Below are 23,904 nucleotides of genomic sequence, written 5' to 3'. Positions count from 1 at the left end.
TCACATTTGTAATCAGAAAAACCTTAAAAAATTGATTTTTTGATAGATTTTGTTCTGGAACACCCTAATATACGTGATAAGTTGGATATTTTAAAACAGCATCGTATTCCCTAATGTTTTGTAATTATTTGCTTCCTTGACATCGATGCTGTAGGAATTGAGCAAAAATTATTAAAATTCGTGAAAGCCAAATGTGTCCTAAAAACTAGCTTTTCGGGGGCAGTCAAAGGTTTCGAGGGCGTTCCATGGGGTTTCGTTAGATAACTGTGCGATTCGTGCTGGAAAAAACCTATTTTCTGCAACTCGTCACATAAATATCTATTATGCAATGATTTTTTCATTATACAATAATGTTCATAATGCAACTCAAATGAGTTGCGTTATGAGCATTGTGCAACTATTTTGCATTATGTAACAAATTTCAGTTGCATAATATACCAATTCATGATACCGAAATAAGTTATATAACAGAAACTAAGATACTGAATTGCATAAAATTCTTTTTTTGCAATTCCTCATCGTAATAGGCTGTTTTACCTCACGCAAATCTGCCAGGAAAAAGCCTACTTTCCCACACCAAATTAGCAGTGCAGTAAAGGTTCATTACAACACTGGCTTGCGTTGCGTAATGAACCATTACAGCACTGTTTTCAGTTTTGTTCAACTTTTTTATGCTTTCTGGACGCAGGTTTGAAAATTTGTGACAACTGCGCAGTAAAACCTGCTATGATCAGGCTTTCTTAAACATGGCTATGAACATAAGTGTGCATTTTGATGAAAACGTTTTGTTTAAAAGTATACCTAAGTGGTAAATTATGTAATTGCAAAAAAAACGTGCAGAACTCGATTGTTACAGCACTCATCGTAATTATCCAACTCGGATAAATGTACGACTCGTGCTGTAAAAATCTTCATTCTGCACCGTGTTGCGTAAACTACTAATTGTCATTTTTTATATATCAAATAAAACACTTAATCCTCCGCCGAAAAAAGTCGCACAGAAAGCTATGTTGCTCCATCGCTCAAACAGCATGGCAACCTCTGTCCAATACGATTTACAGTTCTCGATTGAGCCAACTTAATACCGTTTCGCATCCACCCAGCCAGTCGACTTGAGAACGCGAAACGATCGAGTTTGACCAATCCATCGGACCGGACTAACGAGGTAGTTACCCGAACGAGCTAACTGGGTGAGGGTTTGAACGCGAACGCGTGAAGCTGCCCTGTAGTGAGTCACGAGGCTTCCCAAATTATCCGCCTGCGCCTGGCTTTCTTTGCTGTTCAGAATTTGTGCTTTGCGGTGTGGACATGGTGATCGGATATTGTGTACGTCGCCGAGCGCGCGGGTGTTATGACGCGTCCACATAACCGTGTCACAATCACACAACAATAATTGACCGACGATGACGGGGCGGTGTGAGGCGTGATGCGCGCCGCTAAAATAACACCTCCAGCGCGGTAGCTGCTAAGTGAATGGGCAAACGGAAGAAATTTGAATTCGAGACCGTCGTCGATGGAAAGGCTCTCGGAAATTGCAGATGCAAATCGGTTGTGGCGAAAAATAGCAGTGACGTGAGATGGTGAAAAATTTTACTGTGGCCGGCCAGTCAGTGGAAAGCAGATCTCCGAGTGGCGCGGAAAAATCGTGCAATGAGAACGAGAGTGAGCACGGCTCAAGCAGTGAAAATTATAAAGCTAAACAGATTTCAGTGCCCGCTAAAAATAAATATTCTATATTTTGCGTAGACTTTTTTCGTTGATTTTGGGTATGAAAACAACTTTCCGTCTACGCGCGCGTACAGATGTTTCCAGTCGAGGCGAGGCGTATACAGGAAAAGTACAATCCACACGTACCGACGAAAGTGTTCGAACGTGACTGCGATTGCGTCCTCCAGTATCAAACCACAATGTCAATATAATTAAAATTTAAAATTCTTATAAGTGCACCGGCGCGGCGCGGCGCGACAATGTTCGTAGCAGACGAGGGTCTGACAAAATGACCTCCCACCTGATCGCGCGCGCAAGCGAGGCGGTTGGGTTAGAAGGCGCAATATGGATATGATCCGGCGAAATCACGAGGCGGTACCGGTTTCACCGAACAACGAAACGCAAGCTGGTGATGACAAACTGTGACAACGACGAACTCTTTGAGTTGGCGGTGTTTGAATCACAAGAATGGAACAATGATCTGTGTTATGGATGGGTGTTTATTTATTCGTTAGAAATGATGCCAACGGTTGTGCCTTTTCTTGACTTATTTTTGTTATTTCTGTACAAAGTGAAACTGTCTAGCATCTAGACAAGGATAGGATCCAATACAAGGATAGCTACAGAAAATATTCATTTATCTAAGAACGCTGTTGCAACTTTTGCTTATATTTCTGGTGATTGAATTAGCATGCGTGAGCCAAGACTGTTTCCTAATTACAAACTTCCATTCCAGAATTAAAATATTCAGTGAATCACTATAATTTGTGAGTTTTTAAGCAGGCAACATAAAAACAATAAATACAGTATACAGTAAGGAGCCGATTTTGTCAGCCCCATTTTGCGACAAACTGTTTGCCCTCGTTATCTTACGATCAAATTTTAACCAATTCATTCATGTTTATCATCAAACTACAGCAAAAGAGCAGAACATAGCAACACACTTGGACATTAATAAGTTCCTGTAATTTGTATGCAACTATATTGAAAGTTATGCCATTTGAACCAATCGTCATATTACCGACTAAATTACAACTAAAAAAGCGCAAGAGGTGGAGCCAATATAAAACATCCATTCGTGATATAAACGGCTTTAATACGCAATCGAATTATAACCAAGATACAACTTATAGTCGGCTTACAAACTGTGACCGGTTCGACAACTAGTCAGCTAGTCACCACATTCGTCACTGCCAGTGACTATGCACCCACAGTTTCGTTCAAGTGATTAATAATTATGTGCAAAAATATACCGCAAAAAAGTCTGACCGAGAACGTGAATTTGTGTGCCGCTCCAGATTTATCGGTAAGTCACGCATTTTGGCTCCGTATTCCCAACGCGCCTCAGTCTACCTATCATTTTGCGAGTGAAAATTTAGGCCTTTGCTGTAAAAAATAATTCGCCATATTGGTTTGACGGAGTACATTTCAGCAGCTTATTTAATGCACCCGTAAAATGCTGAAAGTTAATTTTAGAATTTAGAAAGATACTATTTGCTAAATCATGTCTATGGGAATCCATATTGACAAAGTACAACAATGCTGCACGAGGTACACGGAACCGCCAAACTACCCGAAATTGGATTCTTTTGACGCAATCCCATAGTTCGGCCCAATAAGTCAACATTTGCGTGAGTCGATTAAACTTATGCTAGGTAAATTGCCTTTACCTCTAGCTAAAAATATACTCAAGAGTAGGTAAATTCAACCCAAATTTGGGTAAATGTACATTTACCCAAAATTGGCTTATTGGCCTCAAGGACCCCGTTGGATCTTCGTTTATTTACGAACACACCACCAACATCGGTGGGGGAGAGAAGAAAAACAACCTAAAAAATTTGATATACTCATTTTAGGGTAAAATCGACCCGAAATAAGGTAGTTTGAATTTTCCGTGTAGGACATAAGTAACCAAAAAAGCAGGCACTTGGACGAGTACTTCCCATTTACGTCGACAAGAGGCTGTCCATATATTACGTAAGGAAAATTTCACGTTTTTTTTTAAGAAAAAGTTAACCCATTGTAAAATTTGTCGTGGGAAACTCCTAATATGTTTGTACGTTACGATAGATTTCTCAAACCCCCATATATTCCCAGTGGTAGATAGCAGTCGTTCAGTACTGCGAAAAATGAGGCTTTTTTTATTGAGTCATTATTATATTTCCAATCAGATTTTTTTTTCTATTTTACCACTTTAACTTTACAAAAATTTGGAATATGTCGATAAATTTATGAAGAAAAACTTACATTTTATTTGTACATGATTTCATAATTTTTGAAACATTTTGGTTTTTTATAGTGCATTTTATATTTTTCATGATCACAAAAACATTTTGCCGCACATTTTGGAACTTCTACCTCTTCTGTCAAAATTGTTCGTTATGTTCTAAATAAGTTCCAAGCGCAACATGTTTATAACAATCAGAATCAATGTTTTGGTTGATTTGGTTTGTAAACGGTTGTAACTAAGATTCGTTGAAACAATAATATTATACTTCAGTTACAAATTTTTTTCGCAAGTTTCGACTAATGATGACGTTTGATTTCATTTGGCTAGTTGTTATAAAAATGTTATATCTCAGTTTGGCATTGCCAACAGGGTTTTAATAGGTTTGAATTTTGTTTGTTTCATGAAAACTTAGTTGCAACATGTTTGCAACGATTATCATTTCCATTTTAGTTGCAGGTGCTACTTGGGGAGAGATAAAAAGTTTGAAAAATTGTTTAGGTTTTCAAGGAGAGCAAAAAATTTGTTCCGAAAAGGGGCTGACAAAATCGGGTCACTTATGCAATAGGAATAAAACCCAAAATAAGCAGATCTCTCAAAGAGCCAAAGTGAAATAACAGTTCCCAGGTAACCTAGGGTTCCCATGTGCCTAGGGCAGTGCTTCCCAAACAGTGCGCCGCGGCGCCCTGGTGCGCCGTGAGCATTTAGCTGGTGCGCCGCTGTCTCTTGAGCTAAAACAAGAAGAATAACAATATAATTGTTATGGGGAACTTTTTCATTGAACTTGGAAGTGTTGCTTCACAATTTTCTAAAATTTACCCCAACTTTCGAAAAATTTTTAGAATTTCTTATCCCCTCATTTGATTTTCACCATTTTTTTTTAATTTTCGGAGTTTTGAGAAATTGTCGTACAGATTCTAAAACAGATTATTGGATTTCCAATACATTAGTTGAGTATTCAATTTTACCAACAGCTTGTAATTAAAAGTAAATATTTAAAAAAAATCTTATAAAGTGCCATTCAGAATAATTTCCGTCAGTCTCCTGGTCTTGATGTTAAGCCTTCCTTTTCGAGACAACATTTTTTACTAACGTCACTATCACAGAATACTTCCGCAAATTGTCGGTTTCGTGCAAGTGGTCAAATCTCCAAATGAGTAATTCCTGCTGAAACCAGGCCGCCATTTACATAAAGTCTGGGATTTCAATTTTTCTTGCTTATTCGCTGGATATGATAAAAAAAAGGATGTAAACTACTTTGCTTGGCAAGGGGCTGATAAGGTGACAAAAATGACGATTTTTCATCAAATTGCACCTAATTTATCGCTTAATATCTCAAAATTTAACGTTGTAGCACTGTAACGTTGAACTAGATTCAATCTCGAATCGGTTGGAATAACCACTTCGCTTAAGCGCCAATCAAGCGAAAAGTTTCACTTGCACGCAAAAAGGCAAGATAAGAACACCCGGCGAGACTCCTCAAGGCGAGTCCTTCAAAATCAACCGAACCGACGAATCGTCCCACAGCACACACTCACAAAATCCTAATCATAGGCAGGATATTCAATGGGGAATCACTGATAAGAAAACGCATGCAAAAATGAAAAACTAAATCGATTATTGAATTTTCTCTCTTCTTCCGACTGTCGTGTAGGGCTACAATTGCTGTATTCGAGTAACGAATGCTCCGTTTATTTTCTTACCCACTCGGTCTTCCGACTCTATTTCCCCAATAACTTCCACCTTAGCCTCCTGTGTCTGATGTCCCTATATATCCTCTCCACAATATCTTATTCGATGATTTTTGGTCCGGACCCGAGGGATCCAGTGTTTTTTTTTTTTTTTTTGCAATTTGGCCAATTTGTACAAATTTCTAATGAAAAGATCTGACCTGTTTTAGATGCACAGTCGTCAAGCTCCTTCCGCCTACACCTACCCAAGAGAAACAGTTTCGCTTAAAAGATATTCGGTCCTTCAAGCGAATATCACATGTTACAATTTTTTCCGATCGTTAACAAATTGTGTTCTCATTAGAATATTTACCTGGACCTCGAGCAGATAGTTCACCAAACATCCACAAACTTCAATTGGTAGAAGTTTTTCCGAGCCTACAGGCTATTAATTATAAAATTTCAAAATATCCATATTTTTAATAATTTAACTCACTTGACTTTGCTCAAATTAGAGGCTCACTTTGGGCTGGTAATCACGTCCTCAGCTACTAATTGTCTCGAATAGGTACAGCAATTTTACAACAATTAGGGTGCCTGTACCAGTTATCGCACTACCTAAGAAAAACTATTTCTACAAAAATAAGAAGAAGACCAACGAATGTAAACAATAAGTCAAATGATAGATTAGTTTTCATACTTCACAGGAAAAATATAAAACCGGAGCCAAAACTACTTTTAATATTTATTACGGCGTGTGCCAATGATAGGAACCCTGTACCAGTTATGGACACATTTGTTAATTTGGGTTCCACTTTGCACTATTTACATGCATTCCTTATGGGATTTGCCATAACTGGTACACTATGGCGAAATAGGGTGCAAGGAGGCCGAAGAGTTAAGAAAAATGATTTATTTCTACCATAATTGGAGCAAATTGTGAATTTTGAATGATTGCAATCATCTTTTGTGATCGTGATCTGTTGTTCACGAAATTTTTCTTGATGATTTGTATCTTTAAAGGTTGAAAATCAACTATGGCGAATCTGAGGTACTATAGCCATAACTGGTACACTGAGCCTAATTATAAAAATTCAACTCTCTACTTTTCTTCTTTACAATGGTTCATTCACAATATAACATTCGACTAGCTAACAAAATGAAGATCTAATAACTTTTCACTATGCTTGGGACTACGTCCTTACACTCAGCCGATCATTTCGAGAAAGAACGATAATCGCTTAGTCAAAGATGGCCTTCACATATTGACCTTCAAAAAATCGCGGGATTCCCTTATCACACATACAAGCATGCATACATATGTTTCTAGCAAGTCATGTTTTCTTTTTAAACATTGGCTATACTGCCTATTTTCGAAGCAGAGCGATGTGATCTGCTTCGCGATCCTTTTTTTTCATCTGTTTTAACGAGAATACTTCGCGATCCGTTAAGAATAGGTCCTTTCAATTTTCGCCACCCATGGCGCTGCGATCGAGTAAAAGCTTGCATTTCAAATATTGCCTCTTATAGGCTAATCCAGATTGTAGAGGCGCTTGGTGAGACAAGGAGAAAATCGTTTGTTTACATAAAAAGTCAATTTTTGTCGTCAAATTTTACTCATTTTTTGCTCTAGAAGTTGCTACTTTCCATTTGCAATGGCTTCAATTATCATCATTCTTGATACCCACGCCGACAGACATCGGATTGGCCAACTAACAAAAAATCCGGAAGATCGCTTACCGGAGGCATAACAAGAGCTCTTCAAATTAATCGCATAAATTGTTCGTAAGTACCTACCTACCGGATCTAAGCGCATCTGAAAGAGAATTAAATTGTCTTTCCCAAAAGCGTTCGTTTGTTTCTCTGCGATGCGGAATTCGATTTGAAAAAGTGAAAAAAGTGCACTTTTCCTATGCTGCGCCATGGCACTTTTTGGCGGAGTCACTCTTTTCATAGGGTTCTTATACCTACCACCAGAGAAAAGAGTGATCATTAGCTTCCGTCGAATTCGCCTATAGACAAGTCTTTCACTTTTCGGCTTGGTTGTAACCCGAGAAGTGAGAAATCTAACTAGATATAAAATTTCATGTTTAAATATTTATTTACATTTTGTAACCTTGTTACAACATATACAAAACTTCACTTTTCTATGAAAAGAAAGTATAGACCTTTCATTTGAAGTTGAAAATTTTTGGCAGCCATCTTGGATTTACACGCCATTTTGAATTTTATAATTAAATTGCGATTTTAGCTGTGTTCGATTTCAAATCCGAACTCATCATTAAAAACCTGAGAGTCTAAGCTTTCCAAAACATTCAAAATTTAGGTGTGCATTGACCGCAACAATGATATATCGATTAAAGTGTTAGGCGACCTCCCATTTTCCCATAGGAAAATCTGGTGGCAGGAATGAGAACCCTACGAAAAACGTGACTCCGCCAAAAAGTGCCATGGCGCATTTTACGCACTTTTTCGTATCGAACTCCGCATTGTAATGCATTGCAGAGAAACAAACGAGCACTTTTTGGAAAGAAAATTTAATTTTCTTTCAGATGCGCTTAGATCCGGTAGGAACTTACGAACAATTTATGTGATTAATTTGAGGAGCTCTTGCTATGCCTCCAGCGGGGGATCTCCCGGATTTTTTCTTAGCTGGCCAATTCGGTATCCGTTGGCGTGGGCATCATGAATGGATAATGGAAGCCATTGCAAATGGAAAATAGCAACTTCTAGAGCAAAAAATGAGTAAAATTTGACGACAAAAAATTGACCTTTTTTTGTAAACAAACGATTTTTTCCTTATCTCACCAAACGCCTCTACAATTGGGGGTAATCTGAATTAGCCTATACACGCAAAACAAGAAAAGCTACCAAAAATTGAGATATGCTTTTTCTACCAATTTATGTATTAAAAACGAACAGAAAATGTGATAAATCATAATCCATTCGTTGTATTAAGATGCGCTACACGGTTTCATAGCTTCCATACCACTACACACAAACACCTCCATTCAAACCCGAGAAGTTGAACCGGGTTGCGTCTAAAAATAACTTTTGCTTCGCTGCTGAGCTTCGCGTCCTATTGTCTACATGGAATTTTCCACTTGCAAACAGCAACCTGCTGGATGCGGGCTTTTCAGTGCACAATGGGTCTAGAGTCGTATTTACGAAGACAAAAATGTTTCTGCAATTTCTTTTTTTTTTCATTATTGTGAAATGATTACGGTCAATCAATTGTGGCTTATCCAAAAATCTGCTGATTAATAATTCTCTATACAATAAAACATTCGATTGATTTGTCTTTATTAAAAAGACTTTCAGCCCTTGGATAAAACATTCGAATCATTAGGACTTTTCGAAAAGTTTTCAATAAATTGCAACTTTTTTGCCTTTGGTCATATTTTAGTCGAGTCCAACGATACATGAAGACCAATACATTAGTCACAAACTTTCAAAATTTAATTTAATTCGGTTCGCTTAGTCCTAAGGTACAGTAATTTGATAAACGGAAGTCAAAAACTAGATATAGATAGAAGGGCTCTGCGTGTAAAGTTGAATAATCAATCAAGCCCAAATTTGCACCAATTAAATCAAACTCGTTGAGGAACAAGTAATAAAAATTTGAATAGTTTTGGTGGACTTTATAAAAAGGTACAACTTGCTAAAAATGTTTTAGGCAATTTTTAAAACTTAGCATGCTTTTGTATATACCACTAGGCGGTGCTAGAGGTCAAGCAAATTTTAAATTTAATATATCTCAGAATTCTGGTCACTTACAAAGTTGGTGTCTTTGACAATGTTGTTTGGTAGGTCAAGGGCTTACAGTTAATGGTCCACATGTTTCGAAATTTTGCCACATAGAAGCGCAAGTTACACAATTGCAAAATTATGGAAATGAATGTTTTTTTTTTCGTAAAGCAATCAAAAAGCTGTAATTTAGTTTTCTTTGAACATATTTAAGTCAAGTCAAAGGTTTTTCAAAGAGCTATATATTAGTCATAAATGTGCAAAATTTCATTTCATTCGGTTCACTTAATCCAGAGATATAGCAGTTTAACGAAGAACACTCAAATATGAAACATTTTACTAGAGTCGCTCCAACTTCATGTAAAACTATCCAATCGAGCTCAAATTTGTACCATTTATAGCTGATTAGTTGTGCAACTAGCAGATACAATTTGAGAATATTCCCTACACATTATAGAAAGTTACAGGTTGCTGAATATATTCGAGATAATAAGTAAAAGATACATGCTTCTACTAATTTGCAACTAGCGCCGTCTACTGGCAGAATCCTGAACCAATCAGCTAATCAACTGAAACACCTTAATAAACCAAACAACATTGCCGAAGAAACCAACTTTCTAAGTAATCAGAGTTCTGAGATACATGGAATATAATAATTAATTTATCGTCAGCGCTACCTAGTGGTGGAATTTTGAATCAAACGGCCCATCACCAGTGAAACCTTGGTTGGCCTAACAACTTTGCCAAGTATACCGAATATTTAAGTAATCATGGTGCTAAGATGTACGGTATGGAAATTTCGCCAGTGCTACGTCTTGCTGTCTGTGATATCTGTCATACCAGAGACAAACAGACGTAACACTGATGAAATGTTTATACCAAATATCTCATCATCTTGATTACTTAGATAGTTGGTGTCTTCGGCAATATTATTTGGCTGGTCAAGAACTAACAAATGATGAGCCGTTTGATTTAAAATTCCACCACAAGGCAGCGCTAGTGAGCAAACAAATATTATATTCCATATATCTTATAACTTTACATAAAATTGGAGCAACTCTAATAAAGTAGTTCATATTTGAGTGTTCTTCGTTTAATTGCTATATCTCTGGATCAAGTGAACCGAATGAAATGCGACATTGCACAATTATGACTAATACATAGCTCTTTGAAAAACCTTTGACTTGACTTAGACACGTTCAAAGAAAACAAACTTACAGCTTGTTGATTACTTCACGAAAAAATATCAATCATTTGAATGATTTTGCAAATGTGTAACTAGCGCCACCTAGTGGACCATTAACTGTAAGCCCTTGACTCACTTAACAACGTTGTCGAAGATACCAACTTTCTAAGTGGTGAGAGTCCTGAGATATATGAAATTTAAAATTTGCCGTTTATTGGTGGATTTCTAATTAAACGATCCATCACCATCCATCATGGCATCGCAAATAAAATTATTAGAAATCAGATTTTTGAATCAGTTTAACCAGACGAACCACCCTAACATAACAATCATAGGGAATAGGGTCAACAATTGAAAATAAACTTTCTAAAACACAATATGTGTCTAAAAACTTAAAGCTGAAGCTTAAACAGTTTTGTCTTCGCAAATACGGCTCTGGACCCATTGTGCAGTGTTACGGCTGTATCACTTCCATCACCAAGCCACGTTTGTGTTGATCATGATGGCTTTCAGCCTCTTGTCTATTCATGTGCAGTTATAGCCGTGCTGGTTAGAGCGCAGGATACCGTGTATCACCATAATAGTGTCTCGGTTCGATTCCCACCGCCGCCCGTATTTCTTTTTAAACATGTATTGGTATTTGATGCCGCCGCTGCTGCCATGATCAGTCTAAAAATAGAACAAATAATGAGAAACCAGTGCGACAGAGCACACGCACACATGCGAAATTTTCCTTTTCCAGATTCTAGGAAGCCAATACAATTTTTGGTATACTGCCACCTACCAATTTTTGTATTTGCAAGGCCCTAATACAATATTTGTATATGTTTCATACCCAATTGTATTTGAATCTGCCAATCTCAGGTTGCGTGTACATTCTCACGCACGCATTTGATCGTGCGATAACGAGATCAGTGGAATCGCATGCATACTAGAGTGGGACACCGAAAGACACTTTACTCCTGTACACTTTTTGAGTTCCTTTTTGGTCCCATATCCACTGTGCAAAATTTCAGCTCGATCAGAGAAACTATATTTTAGCGCCAGCCATTTTAAGTTTTCATACGATTTACTATGGGGATAATCACTTTTTCAAAGAAAAATCCCCACAGGTTGCCCCTTAACCCCCAAAAATAAATCGATTAATGATTTCTGTTGGAAATTTTACGAGGAACCAACCCCCCGAAGACCGCAATGCGTTCTAAGGTATGTGGAAAAAGTTATTAACTGAAAACCGAATGGCATGCCAATGCTGTTTAACCCTCTAATACCCAATCCCGCCTTTAGACGGGGTATAATTTGAGCTTTTTTGTAATTTTTGTTTCGTGGAAAATCAATTTTTTTATATTTTTGGCTGATATTTAGGACTGTTCTGTATATCTCAAAATGGTTTTTGGTGTGTTTTAAAGCGTATTTACATTTTTTAAAAATCATTGAAAAATTGATGTTTTAATCACCTTTTAGAAGTCATTGTTTATTTTGTATTGAATCGCTACAATTAACATATTTTAAATTTTCCTCAAATCATTCTGTCATTGATTAATAGTTTAAGGGAATCGAATACACCCTAAAATTATTTTCCTTAAGATTACAAGGAAAATAAAATTTCCTGCGAAAAAAAATTAAAATAATAATATTTCAACAATAACCATAAAATCTCAAAATATTTTCATCTCAAAAAATCCGTTCCCCAAATTGGCTTCCAGGAAAAATATAAAAGTGTGGGGATGTTAAAAAATAAAAATTAGAAAAATCAAAAACTGAAATTCACGAAATCGAGAATTAAAAGGAATCATCTTCCAAAACATGTTTAAATCGATTTTAGATGACGAAAAATGATATTTAGATCAAAATCAAAAATTTGGGTATTAGAGGGTTAACATGTAAGGAATAACAATAACTAATAAAATCTCGTCATTTTGTCGATCGGGTGAGGCTTGATAACTTTTTCCACGAACGTCGCATCGGTTTGCGGTCTTCGGAGGTCTGACTCTTTGTGAAGTTTTCTACAGAAATCATTCATCGACTTATTTTTTTGGATCTAGGGGTGACTCCTAGCGATTTTTCTTTGCGGATGTAAAATTTCCCCATAGTAAATCGTATGAAAAACTAAGAATGGCGGGCGCTAAAATATAGTTTTTTCGATCGATCTGGAATTTTGCACAGTTGATATGGGACCAAAGAGGAACTCAAAAAGTATACAGGAGTTAGAGTTTTTCCATTTTTTGTATTTTCCCATATAAACCGTGTACCAGGCTAATGCATACGCGTGGCGTGTCTGCAGTAAAATGTATGGGAGATCAAAGTGGTTTTCATCATTTTTTATCACACACTCAATCCTGAATTGCCTGTTCAGCACTTTTTTGACGAATATAGAACAGCAGAATTATTTCGGTAGCTTCGACAATCGATTTTACTGAGGCTCAGTACACCAACTGTCAGAACCGGATACAAAAGGTAAACAATGCAGTATAGCTGTATTCAGCTGTTCTATTTTCGTCAAAAAATTACCGAACACGGTATTCAAATTTAAGTGTGCATATTCTAGCGAATAAGCAAGAAAAAAATGAAATCCACGACTTTATGTAGATGGCGGCCTTGTTTCAGCGAGAATCACTCAAATTTATTATTTTTGAGATCATGATAACGATGGAAAATAATGGAAATCTTTATAATTATTTACCTCATTAGGACCAGATCCGAAATTCTTTAAAAAACTCGAGATTGAGACATTTTGTGCACTAAAGGGGTGTTAAACAACTTTTTCAACGGTCGTTCAAAAATAGTCATCCAAAATTCATGTGAAAGGTAGATTTTCAAGATTTTCTCAAGACATAATGATCAAACGCATGGTAATGAATGACCCATCATCAGCCTGATCCTGAACATTCTATTTTTGTTTTTTAGTGTTTTGAAATTTTCTACACTACATTCTTGACGTACCATCTTTGAAAGTTTTATAATTCCAGCATAAATCTACGATTTTCATTAAATTCTGTGAAATCATTTCAATTCACCCAGAACTATCGAAGCATAGCGACAGTGTTACTGTTTTTGGTTGCATTATATGGAATCAGCAGTTTGCTTTTGGTGTAGAAGGTTTTGTTATATTTGTTTGTCTAGTGCAATAAATATGACATTTTATATCTAACAAATGTTTATGAAACCCTTAAGCAATTTATAAAAAAAAACATGTTGACCCAAGAAAATGAAATTTATTTGGATTTTGAGGAAGCTTGAGGTACTGAAAATTCTTCACAATTTTGCATTTATATTTATATACTGAAAGTTGTTCTAAAGTAATGAAATTGCTCTGAAAAAAGATGTTGGTGCGCCGCGACATTTTCGAAAATTTCAGAAGGCGCCACGATAGCCAAAAGTTTGGGAACCTCTGGCCTAGGGTATATTTTTTTACAGACGTTGATCACTTTGCGGTCTTCAACAATGTTGTTTGGAATATAGCCACCAACAAGAACACCAAAGGTTTTGATCATTGAACGCTTACAGCGCCACCTAGCAGCAAATATCGAAAACTTTATATTTCTGCATTCATCTTGACGAACTAAGTTTTGCCTTACAAACTTCAAGCTCGTGGAGCGGCCCCTTAGATTTGATCGATTTCGCCTAAAATTTGAACATAGCCTCTAGAAATCCAAAAGAACTGATTCAGGAAGTAAAGAATTATATGTTAAATGCCGCGATCTGCTTTTACAAATAATTAAATATTCGAATGTTGGAACCAATGATAGAGTTGGCTGGGATGGATTTCACTCACTCGCTCTTTGCTGGCAAAGTTTTTTTTACTCAACCGTAGGTTCCGAACAACCAACTTTGGCGTATTACGCCATCTTACTCAACTTTGGCTTCCTGTCCAAATTTCCATTTTTGGACTTCCTTCCATATTCAAATGCCGGGAATATCCAGAGGATTAGTCACCGGATGACATTTACCGTGGTACCACTCCATAAAATCTTCATCTTTCGCTATCATCGTTAAGCAAATAAATTCAAGCAATCCAGCGTACGGCACCATATAATCCCAGCCATGAGAAGAAATATTAAGAAATTTGTGAATTCCTTCTGAATGGTGGCTGTTTCTAGTAGTGGGGTTCCCCGTGCCTGTTGGATTTGCTGTGATCAAACTGTTAGTGGATGATGTCAGACACAGTCCAGAGATACATTCGACAAAAAGTAGCTTAAACTGATTGCAACTCGATAACACAAGCTTGAGGTATTTTTATATGCCAATATTTTAAATATTTTGTTTCCAAGTGACTCGTGCCTCGTAGTTGACTGTACATCGTCACTTGGACGATGTCCTGAACAGTTTTAGTTTCTTGTGCGTTTTTGTGGAAATTATGTTTGCAAACTAGTCTTTGAAGAAGTTTTTCTGCAACTATCACCCTAAGGTTTTTGCCTTTTATCCTTTTAAAGTCTATTTAGTAGCTATTGAACATTAGTACAAACGAATGAATCTATCTATCTATATCTATATATATAAAAATGAGTTTGATGTACCTTTGAGGCAACAAAACTCACGAACGGGTGAACCGATTATCATGACTCTTGCACGGTTCGGTTCGCATTCATGGTAGCCCAAGCAACACACATGTTATATAAAAGTTACGACGGCGCAAGTTTTGGTTGTATAGAAATTTATTTTACGTTATTTCAACACAATGTTAGAATTACGTCAAATAAACTTCTATACAACCAAAACTTGCGCTGTCGTAACTCTATTATAACATGTGTGTTTCTTGGGGGCTGTGTTTATATGCAAAAAAAGTTATGAAAATTCTCTAGAAAAGTATGAAAATGGTGAAATAACTGATTTTCATGAATTGGGAAGAAAATCCACAAGATCGAAACATAACCAATCTAGAGTGCGGTGCTGCAATGACCTTGACAGGTGTCAAACCACCGCAGCTTGGCAAGACAAAGTTTGCCGGGCCAGCTAGTCTATCTATATATATAAAAATGAGTTTGAAGTTCGTTTGAGGCAACAAAACTTAAGAACGGGTGGACCGATCAGCATGAGTCTTGCATGGTTCGATTCGCATTCGTGGTGGCTGTGTTTATATGTACAAAAAGTTACGAAAATGAACTAAAAAAATGAGAAAATTTAGAAAGTACTGATTTCTTATGACCGGGGAAGAAAATCAACACGATCGAAATAAAACCAATCTAGAGTGCCATGTTGCAAGACCTTGACAATTGTCAAAACACCACAGCTTGGCAAGACAAAGTTTGCCGGGATTGATTGTGCCGCCAGCTTGTTTGATTATAAAAAATACCTAAGGCAAATTTTATCGAGTTGCAATCAACTTAAACTACTTCAAGTCTAATGGATCTCTTGAGTGCGTCTGACAACATTCACTAACAATTTGATCGCAGCAAATCTAGAAGCCACGAAAAGACCCACTGCTAAAAAAACACTATTTAGACGGAATTCCAAATTTCATAATATGTATTCTCATGACTGTTGCCGTACGCTGGATTGGTTGCATTCATTTGCATATCGATGACGCCAAAAGATGAAGATATCATGGAGCGGCACCACGGTAAATGTCAGACGATGACTAATTCTCTGAATGTTTCCTACATTTGAACATGGAAGCAGTCCAAAGCTTGAAATTTGGGGCAAAGTCAAAGATGAGCGAGATGGCGTAATATGTACTTAAAAGTTGGTTGATCGGATACTACGGTTTTTCCCACTCCCGACATACTCACAAACAAATGTGGGTTCTTCCTTCGGAAGGGAGGTAAAACGTGGGTCCCGAGATGAACTAGCCTAGGATTCAAAATCTCGTTAATACATACAAAAAAAGGATACTACGGTTTACTAAATGGAATCCGGATGGCCATTCCACGCAACTCCATCATTGGTTTCAATTGACACACATTAGAATATTAATATTAGTCGTATTGTTTTGAATCAAAATGCACCATTAAAAGGTACCTTACTTTAAGTGCAAAGTGAATACATAGAAATACAACTCATGACCCTTATACTAGGCAACTGCAAGAAGGTTATAAAGATGAAGGAATAGAAGAGTAGAGTTTTGCACCATAATATTTACCTGTAACTAGTCATAAATTCTCATATTGCCCAAACATTAAAATCACAATGTCGTTGTCCGTATGCCACATCAGTAAGGTTCAGAACTCCGTAAATATTTTCCTTTGGGCAAGTTGCATTCCACTTCTACTGCTCAAAATCGATCGATGAATCATGTCTGATGTCATCCGATCATCAGAAAACTCCACCATTCAAACGAAAATCCCAAATGGCATGATACTATTCGTATGGTACGGATTATGGCTGTTATTGGCCGCCATTCGACGTTCTTATTTCCATATTGATGATACCGATCGATGCAGCCACCGAAGTAAAAAGAATGCCATGTGACGCTGATCGTCAAATATTCGGCATTTACTGTACTGTCCGGGACTCGTGCTACTTAGCTAGTGATCGAAATATAAGATCGAAGTCGTGGGTCTCTTTACTTTATGATACCTGAATGAATGCTAAGTTTTTGTGATGTGTTTTATCAAATTGCAACTACAAATGAAGTTTATAATGTATTTCGTGCAGAATTACAGTAGATATTCCTGGAGGAAATCCAACAGCAAATTTCCGTGGAGAAATTCATGAAGCAATATTTGGAGAAACCCTTTGACGAATCCCAGAAAAAACTTCAAGTGGGCTCTCTGGCAGTAGGAGGAATTCTAACCAGCAATAGTAGCAGGAGTACAGGTGTACAAAATGAACGAGACAGGCAAAATTTTCACTATAGAACTTACAACTGTAACTTTTCGAAAAGTGCATCATATATTCTCAATTTTTTATTATAAGTTGACCAACTAGTTGTGTATGTATTTGTAGCCAAAATTAAGAAAATATCGGACTGTTCTGCATGAGGCTATAAAGAGTATAGAAAAAGATATAATTATTCGATAGACAACTTTGAATGCCATCAAATTTTGACCATTTGTGAAAAACTTTTGACCTAACTTAAAATTCTTAATACGGAAAGAAAACTATAGCGATAAGATTATTTTTCAATGAAACACCTAATTAAGGTACACCGGGTCAAGTTGAAACATGTGGGGCAAGATGAAACACGACGTTTTGAAATAGTTTTCAATACAATTTGGAATTGTTTCTTTCGCCGAAAGATTGTTTGAATCAAAAACTATGTGTTAAGGCATTTAAGCTGTTTACCATCTTTGGATAACATTATGTTAACCCGCTGTTTCATCTTGCCACACCCGTTTCAACTGACCCCGGTGTACCTTATCCAAAACTTAAACATCGTTTCAAAATTGAAGATGCTAATTATAGTTCATTTAAATTTCCTGTAATTGGCTTGAATATAAATCTTGATATAAATATGTTTTGAAGGAAAGTAACAACATAGCCGATAACAAGTTGAAAAAGTAATGGCATGCATATTAAAAATAGACTAATTTACTGAAAAAAAAATAAAATAAATGAAATTGCTATAACTTTTTTTCTTGTTAATATTTTCAAGTTAAGTCAAACGTTTCTCAGAGCTCATTATATAAGTCATAAATGCTCAAAATTTTATTGCATTCGGTTCATTGAATCCGGAGATACAACAGATCAAAGTTGACTATCGGATAATTATACCTATCTTTATATTCCCGGTCGGTCCAGGATCTTTTCGTAAAGGAAATTTCCTTGACTTCCTTGGGCATAGAGTATCTTCGTGCCTGCCACACGATATACGCATGCAAAATGGCCATTGGCAGAGGAAGCTCTCAGTTAATAACTGTGGAAGTGCTCATAGAACACTAAGCTGAGAAGCAGGCTTTGTCCCAATGAGGACGTTACGCCAAGAAGAGAGAGAGAGACCTATTTTTATAAATTCGTTTAGAATAGCACGCTCTTTTCCAAATTTAAGCCACTGGTACACAACTAGTTAGTAAATTTCAGAATATTTGAAGCTTTTTACGAAAAGTTACAGCTAGTTGAACATTTTTTGAAAAGTGAAAATTTTGCCTGTCCCGATCATTTTGTCTATCCTATAGTGTTTAAAGAATTCTAACAATAGTATTTAAAAAGTTCTAACAGGAGAAATTCCAGCTAATTCCTGGAAAAATCTTTGAAAAAATGCTCTTTGAATAATTATAGGGTTTCCCCATGGATTCCTATACAAACACTTCTTGTGATTTCTCAATACACTTTTCCAGGGATTTCTCTAAGGATTTCCATAGAAATTTCTTTTGTGATTTCCGCAGAGATTTCTCCAAAGATTCCTTTAGGAGTTTCTTTTGGAATACCAGGAGAAATTCATGCTAGGGTTTGCCAGGATTTCTTCAATAAATCATGCTGGTATCTCTCAAGTATTTTCATCTGGGATTCCATCCAAGAATTCCTAAAGGATTTCAAGCAGGAACTGCTTGAAGAATCCCAACAAGACATCCATGTGAATTCCATTAGATATTTCTGAATAAATTTTAGCAGTACACCTGAAGCAACCTAAAAATAGTAACGAAAAAAATGTTTAACGAAACATTTTTTGCAACTTTGCAGAAAACACCAATACTCTATCTTCATTTATGATAAAAGTGAATGTCTATCTAACTACCAGGTGGAATAATTTCACAGGTAAATATTCCTAATTGGACAGTTTAGTATTGGTATATACAACAACTACTTCCAAGACACCATACCGCTGCAATCAACATTTGAGGCCGCAAAAATGGATTTCGGATTTGAAACCCAGAATACAGTATGTAGCAGGTCCACCGGAGATTATGTCCGGTGAGTACAGGCGCTAGTTCCTAATTCACTTATCACCAAACTGTGGACCAGGGACCCAATGCGGCGTTTGATGTAGCCCACGAAGGTTTTATAATGAAAATCAGAAATTTTGCCATATTGAGCATTTCCAGCTCAAGGCTCAAACCGCGTAGACGTAATCTTTTTCAATTCAAATTATTTTTTTGCACATGTGTGCAAAATTCTATGCAGTAAGTATCATTCATTTTGTTTCAAATAAGCCAAGAAGAATTAAAATTAAGTAAAAGATGACAAAGATATCAACAAATCACTTTTCCATGTTTTACGATAGTGACCCCAAACTTTTGGCCGATACATCATATTGAGGGGTGACCCCAAACTTTTGGTCGATGACATCAAGGATTAATTTACTTTATAACTTTTTTTCTAGATTTGTTAGCTAAGTTCTGTAAAAAGCAGTTGAAAGCTAATAGAAAATGGGCTATATTACCGCTCTCATCTTAAAATTTGGTCGACCCAATTGCCAGCGACACTGCCGTAAGTTTATATTCATTTTTTAGAAAATTTGGCAATTGTGGGTTAAGTTTACATACAATTTTTTTCGAAATCGTTTCTTTTAAATCATGTTCAAAGTTTCTTTGACTTATTATCTTTTGAATGAAACCTAGGGTTTTGAAATCGGACGCAACTTGGCGGAGATATGGGCCTGAAAAAATGACATGTTTTTGAGGGGGTGACCCCAAACTTTTGAACGGGAGTATACATATTCCTCAATTAATCTTAACAAGAATTTTCATTTCTCAAAATTTGAGAATGGCTGCAAACTTTTACATACATTTTACATAAAACTAGCTATAGTGCACTGCACTGCTTTGATTTTGTATGGGACTTTGACGTTTTATGGCCTTGTTGTTTACAAAATTTCTGTAAGAGTGAAAGAGAAGGAGTTAATTTCATGCAGTGCCCTATCCCCGACAAACTTTGTCTTGCCTACTGCGTTCAGCCCAAGTCCAAGTCCCCGGTCAAGTCTTATGAAAAACAGTGAAAAACTAGCTGTCCCGACAGACTTTGTACTGCCCAGTACTGCCATTTTGGTATGGTAGTTTGACAACTGTTGTGGGGTCATTGCAGCATCGCACTCTAGATTGGTTTTATTGCGATCGTTCTAAATGTCCCCCACTCATAACAATTTCAGTAATTTCTCAATTGTTCTTTTTTTTTCAATTTATTTTCATAACTTTTTCCACTAATAAACACAGCCACTATGAATATGAATCGAACCGTGCATGTTGATCATGCAGGTCGGTTCATCCGTTCAGGAGTTTTGTTGCCTCAAAGGAGCCTCAAATTCTAAAATTTTCAATGTTTTTCCCCTCATAAACCTTCTTTGGATGAAAACTAACATAACAAAACTACAACGACCAAAGTCGGACCTCCCGTTCACAAGTTTGGCACGGCCCCACGTATGGCACTGCATTTATATATACATATAGAAATGACTGCAAGTTTTACGAGAACGTCTTTTTTTGGATTCCCAAATCTGCAAAACCTTCAGGACTTCCACTACATTTATAGGAGGATTTTTGAAAATTCTTCCAGAAACTTTTAAATTTCTCGTACAAACAAGACTCTTTCAGAATTCACAAAAAAAATCCAAAGGATTCAAACTTTTTTTTGATGAAGGCAAGATTTTACAGGAAATTTGAAAAGCTGTGGTAAGAAACTCCCTTCGAAAATTTGCTTGAACTGATTCTAGGTATTTTGCAAGAAATTCATAAAGAATGGCTAAAGTTTTTTTTTGTAAATTTCACCACAATATTCTTCTATTTTTTGTGCAACCATCGCCTTGTAGTAAGTGTGAAATAAGTTTATTTTTTATTTTGTGATTGATTTCCTATTTTCTGAAATTTCTTCGTCTTGATCACTGTACCTCATACCGTTTAGCCAACACTGTTTACAAACAATGTGTAATGGTAAAGGTGTATACTTAAATGGAAATAGCGTTATTTTAATTGCGAATCATAAAGGAAAGATTATTGAAGGAAGAAATTTAAAATTGGCCAACTGGTTCAAAAGATATGATAAGTCAAGAAGTCATCTATCTATATATATAAAAATGAGTTAGAAGACCCTTTGAGGCAACAAAACTCACGAACGGGTGAACCAATCAGGATGACTCTTGCATGGTTTGATTCGTATTCGTAATGGCTGTGTTTATATGTATAAAAAGTTACGAAAATCAACTAGAAAAGTAAGAAAATTGATAAATTACTGATTTTTCATGAACTGGGAAGAAAATCAACATGATCTAAAATGAAACCAATCTAGAGTGCGGTGCTATTTTGAGCTCAACAATTGTCAAACCTCCACAAGATGGCAAGACAAAGTTTGCCGGGACAGCTAGTAGTAGATATATGGAAACCTTTTCCACTCGAAATCCGTCCATTCTGCCAATTAATTACTAAAACGATGCATTGAACATCAGAAGACAGTAGGGTTAATCGAGTTACGTACTATTATCAGTATTATTTATATTATGCCTACAGAACCAGCAACTTAAAGTAAATAATGTCTGTACGTCGCTTAGCAGTAGAAAACGTGAGCTGCTACTTGTTGGTTTAAAATGCTCGAACAAAATAAACAAATGCTACCTTTCTTGGCTTGGGAAAAACTATAAAGGGTGATACGGTCAAAATTTGGTCACACAATTTGTTTCATAAATTGAGACTGCGTACACCAAAACAGCTGATTTTTGGACCAATAGTGGTACATTATATGTTGCTTATACTATAAAATTTTCATCAAAATCGGTTTAGTATTTGCGGAAATATTGTGAATCCTAAAAACTGCAATTTTAAAATTTTGTACAAAGAGGATTCACAAATAGGAACACATTTTTACTGTTTTATTTATAGAGCCAGAGATACTTAACCGATTTCAATGAAAATTTTTCTGTATGTGAAGTATGCATATCAAAATGTTGTGTGAAAATTTCATTCAATTTGATCCAGCCGTCAGGGATGGGAACACTCACTTGCAGAGAGTTACACTCACTTGATGTTTTCTCAGCTCAGAAGCGTGCAATCAAGAAAAATGGTGAATGGACGACTTTTGCCTTGTGGTTTTATCTAAAAGTTTGCCGAATAGAGTAGGTGTCGCAGAGCTGTGAAAGCGACTCTCCACGTGGAGAGTTGCCTTTGCAGCTCCTTCACGACTTCGATATGCGTGTGCGACCCCTACTCTATTCGGCAAACTTTTAGACAAAACCATAAGGCAAAAGGCGTCCATATATCATTTCTTGATTGCACGCTTCTGGGCTGAGAAAACATCAAGTGAGTGTAACTCTCTGCAAGTGAGTGTTCCCATCCTTGCCAGCCGTTACAAAGTTATATTTGCTTAAGTGGCACCCGGTCAGTTTTTTATATATCCAAACTGCTACAACTTTGAAGGTATTCATATAAAATGGCTCAAAATTTTACTAAGAACATATTTTCATAATAGTATTAGACTGTAACATTTTGATAAAAATCGGAGCAGTATTGGTAGTTCTATAATCAAAATTGTGCTTTACTAACCTTAAATTTCCGAAACTTTACTATGGAGCGCCTTTGTACAAAATTTTAAAAAGGTTGGTCGATGGTTTTATCTATATACCAACCAATACTTAATCGATTTTGATGAAAATTTTATGGTATAAACTACATATAATGTAGCATTACTAGTCCAAAAATCAGCGGTTTTGGTGTACGCAGTCTAAAGTTATGAAAAAAATTATGTGACCAAATTTTGACCGTATCACCCTTTAGCTTAAATATATTGAAACGCCTCGATATTGAGTCTGGACGCCAAGTTTATGCAGAATTTTTTTGTTTGTCTGTTAAATTCCAATAACTTCAAGCCTTCGTTTTACGGTCGCCATATTACCATTCAGTTTATAAGGAAAGTCTGGAGTTGTATAGAGCACGGTGAGCGAATCCGGAGGAGCTCCCGAACAGGAACAAATAACTAACACACAACTGGAGCATACCAAAGTAAGGTATCATACCAAGATAAGGTATTGATCAGTTAGTCTGGTTTTCAAAATATCTTTTGTTGGTATTTTGTTTTGATTCACCAACATTATTTAGGTGTTCCATTACCTGATGTCACGTGGTATACATAGAATACATAGGTGTCAGTTATTATTTTAGGCATTTTACCTCTTATGCAGGGCTTATGTGCATTCGTGTCTGTACAGGTTATGAAGAATGTATGCTAAAATGTAGTTTTTCGATAACACTTACCTTCAAATTACTTCAAGAAATATTAGTCCTGTTCAACGACGTACACTCCCGATCAAAAGTTTGGGGTCACCCCCTCAAAAACATGTCATTTTTTAGGCCTATATCTCCGTCAATTTGCGTCCGATTTCAAAACCCTAGGTTTAATTCAAAAGATAATAAGTCAAAGAAACTTTGAACATGATTTAAAAGAAACTTTTTCAAAAAATTTTGTATGTAAACTTAACCCAAAGTTGCCATGTTTCCATGTTTTAGGAAAGTGATCCCAAATTTTTGGCTGATACATTACATTGAGGGGTGACCCCAAACTTTTGGTCG

General features: G+C 36.4%; 1 protein-coding gene across 3 annotated transcripts in view; it reads left to right on the top strand.

The window, feature by feature from the left end:
- Positions 1-1,106: 1,106 nt before the first annotated feature.
- Positions 1,107-23,904, top strand: part of LOC109416190 (histone-lysine N-methyltransferase SETD1B) — a 94,594-nt gene continuing 71,796 nt past the window's right edge. The window contains exon 1 of one of the 3 annotated variants that reach the window (XM_062851335.1): positions 1,107-1,165. The gene's annotated coding sequence lies outside the window, so the exon portion shown is untranslated. Of the gene's footprint in view, positions 1,191-1,212; positions 1,229-23,904 lie in introns of those variants that run through there. The other 2 variants (XM_062851337.1, XM_062851338.1) reach the window with 2 other exon arrangements.

The sequence above is a fragment of the Aedes albopictus genome, chromosome 2, assembly GCF_035046485.1.
Source record: "Aedes albopictus strain Foshan chromosome 2, AalbF5, whole genome shotgun sequence".
In the NCBI taxonomy this organism is placed as follows: Eukaryota; Metazoa; Arthropoda; class Insecta; order Diptera; family Culicidae; genus Aedes; species Aedes albopictus.
This window is presented reverse-complemented; position numbering and strand designations above follow the sequence as displayed.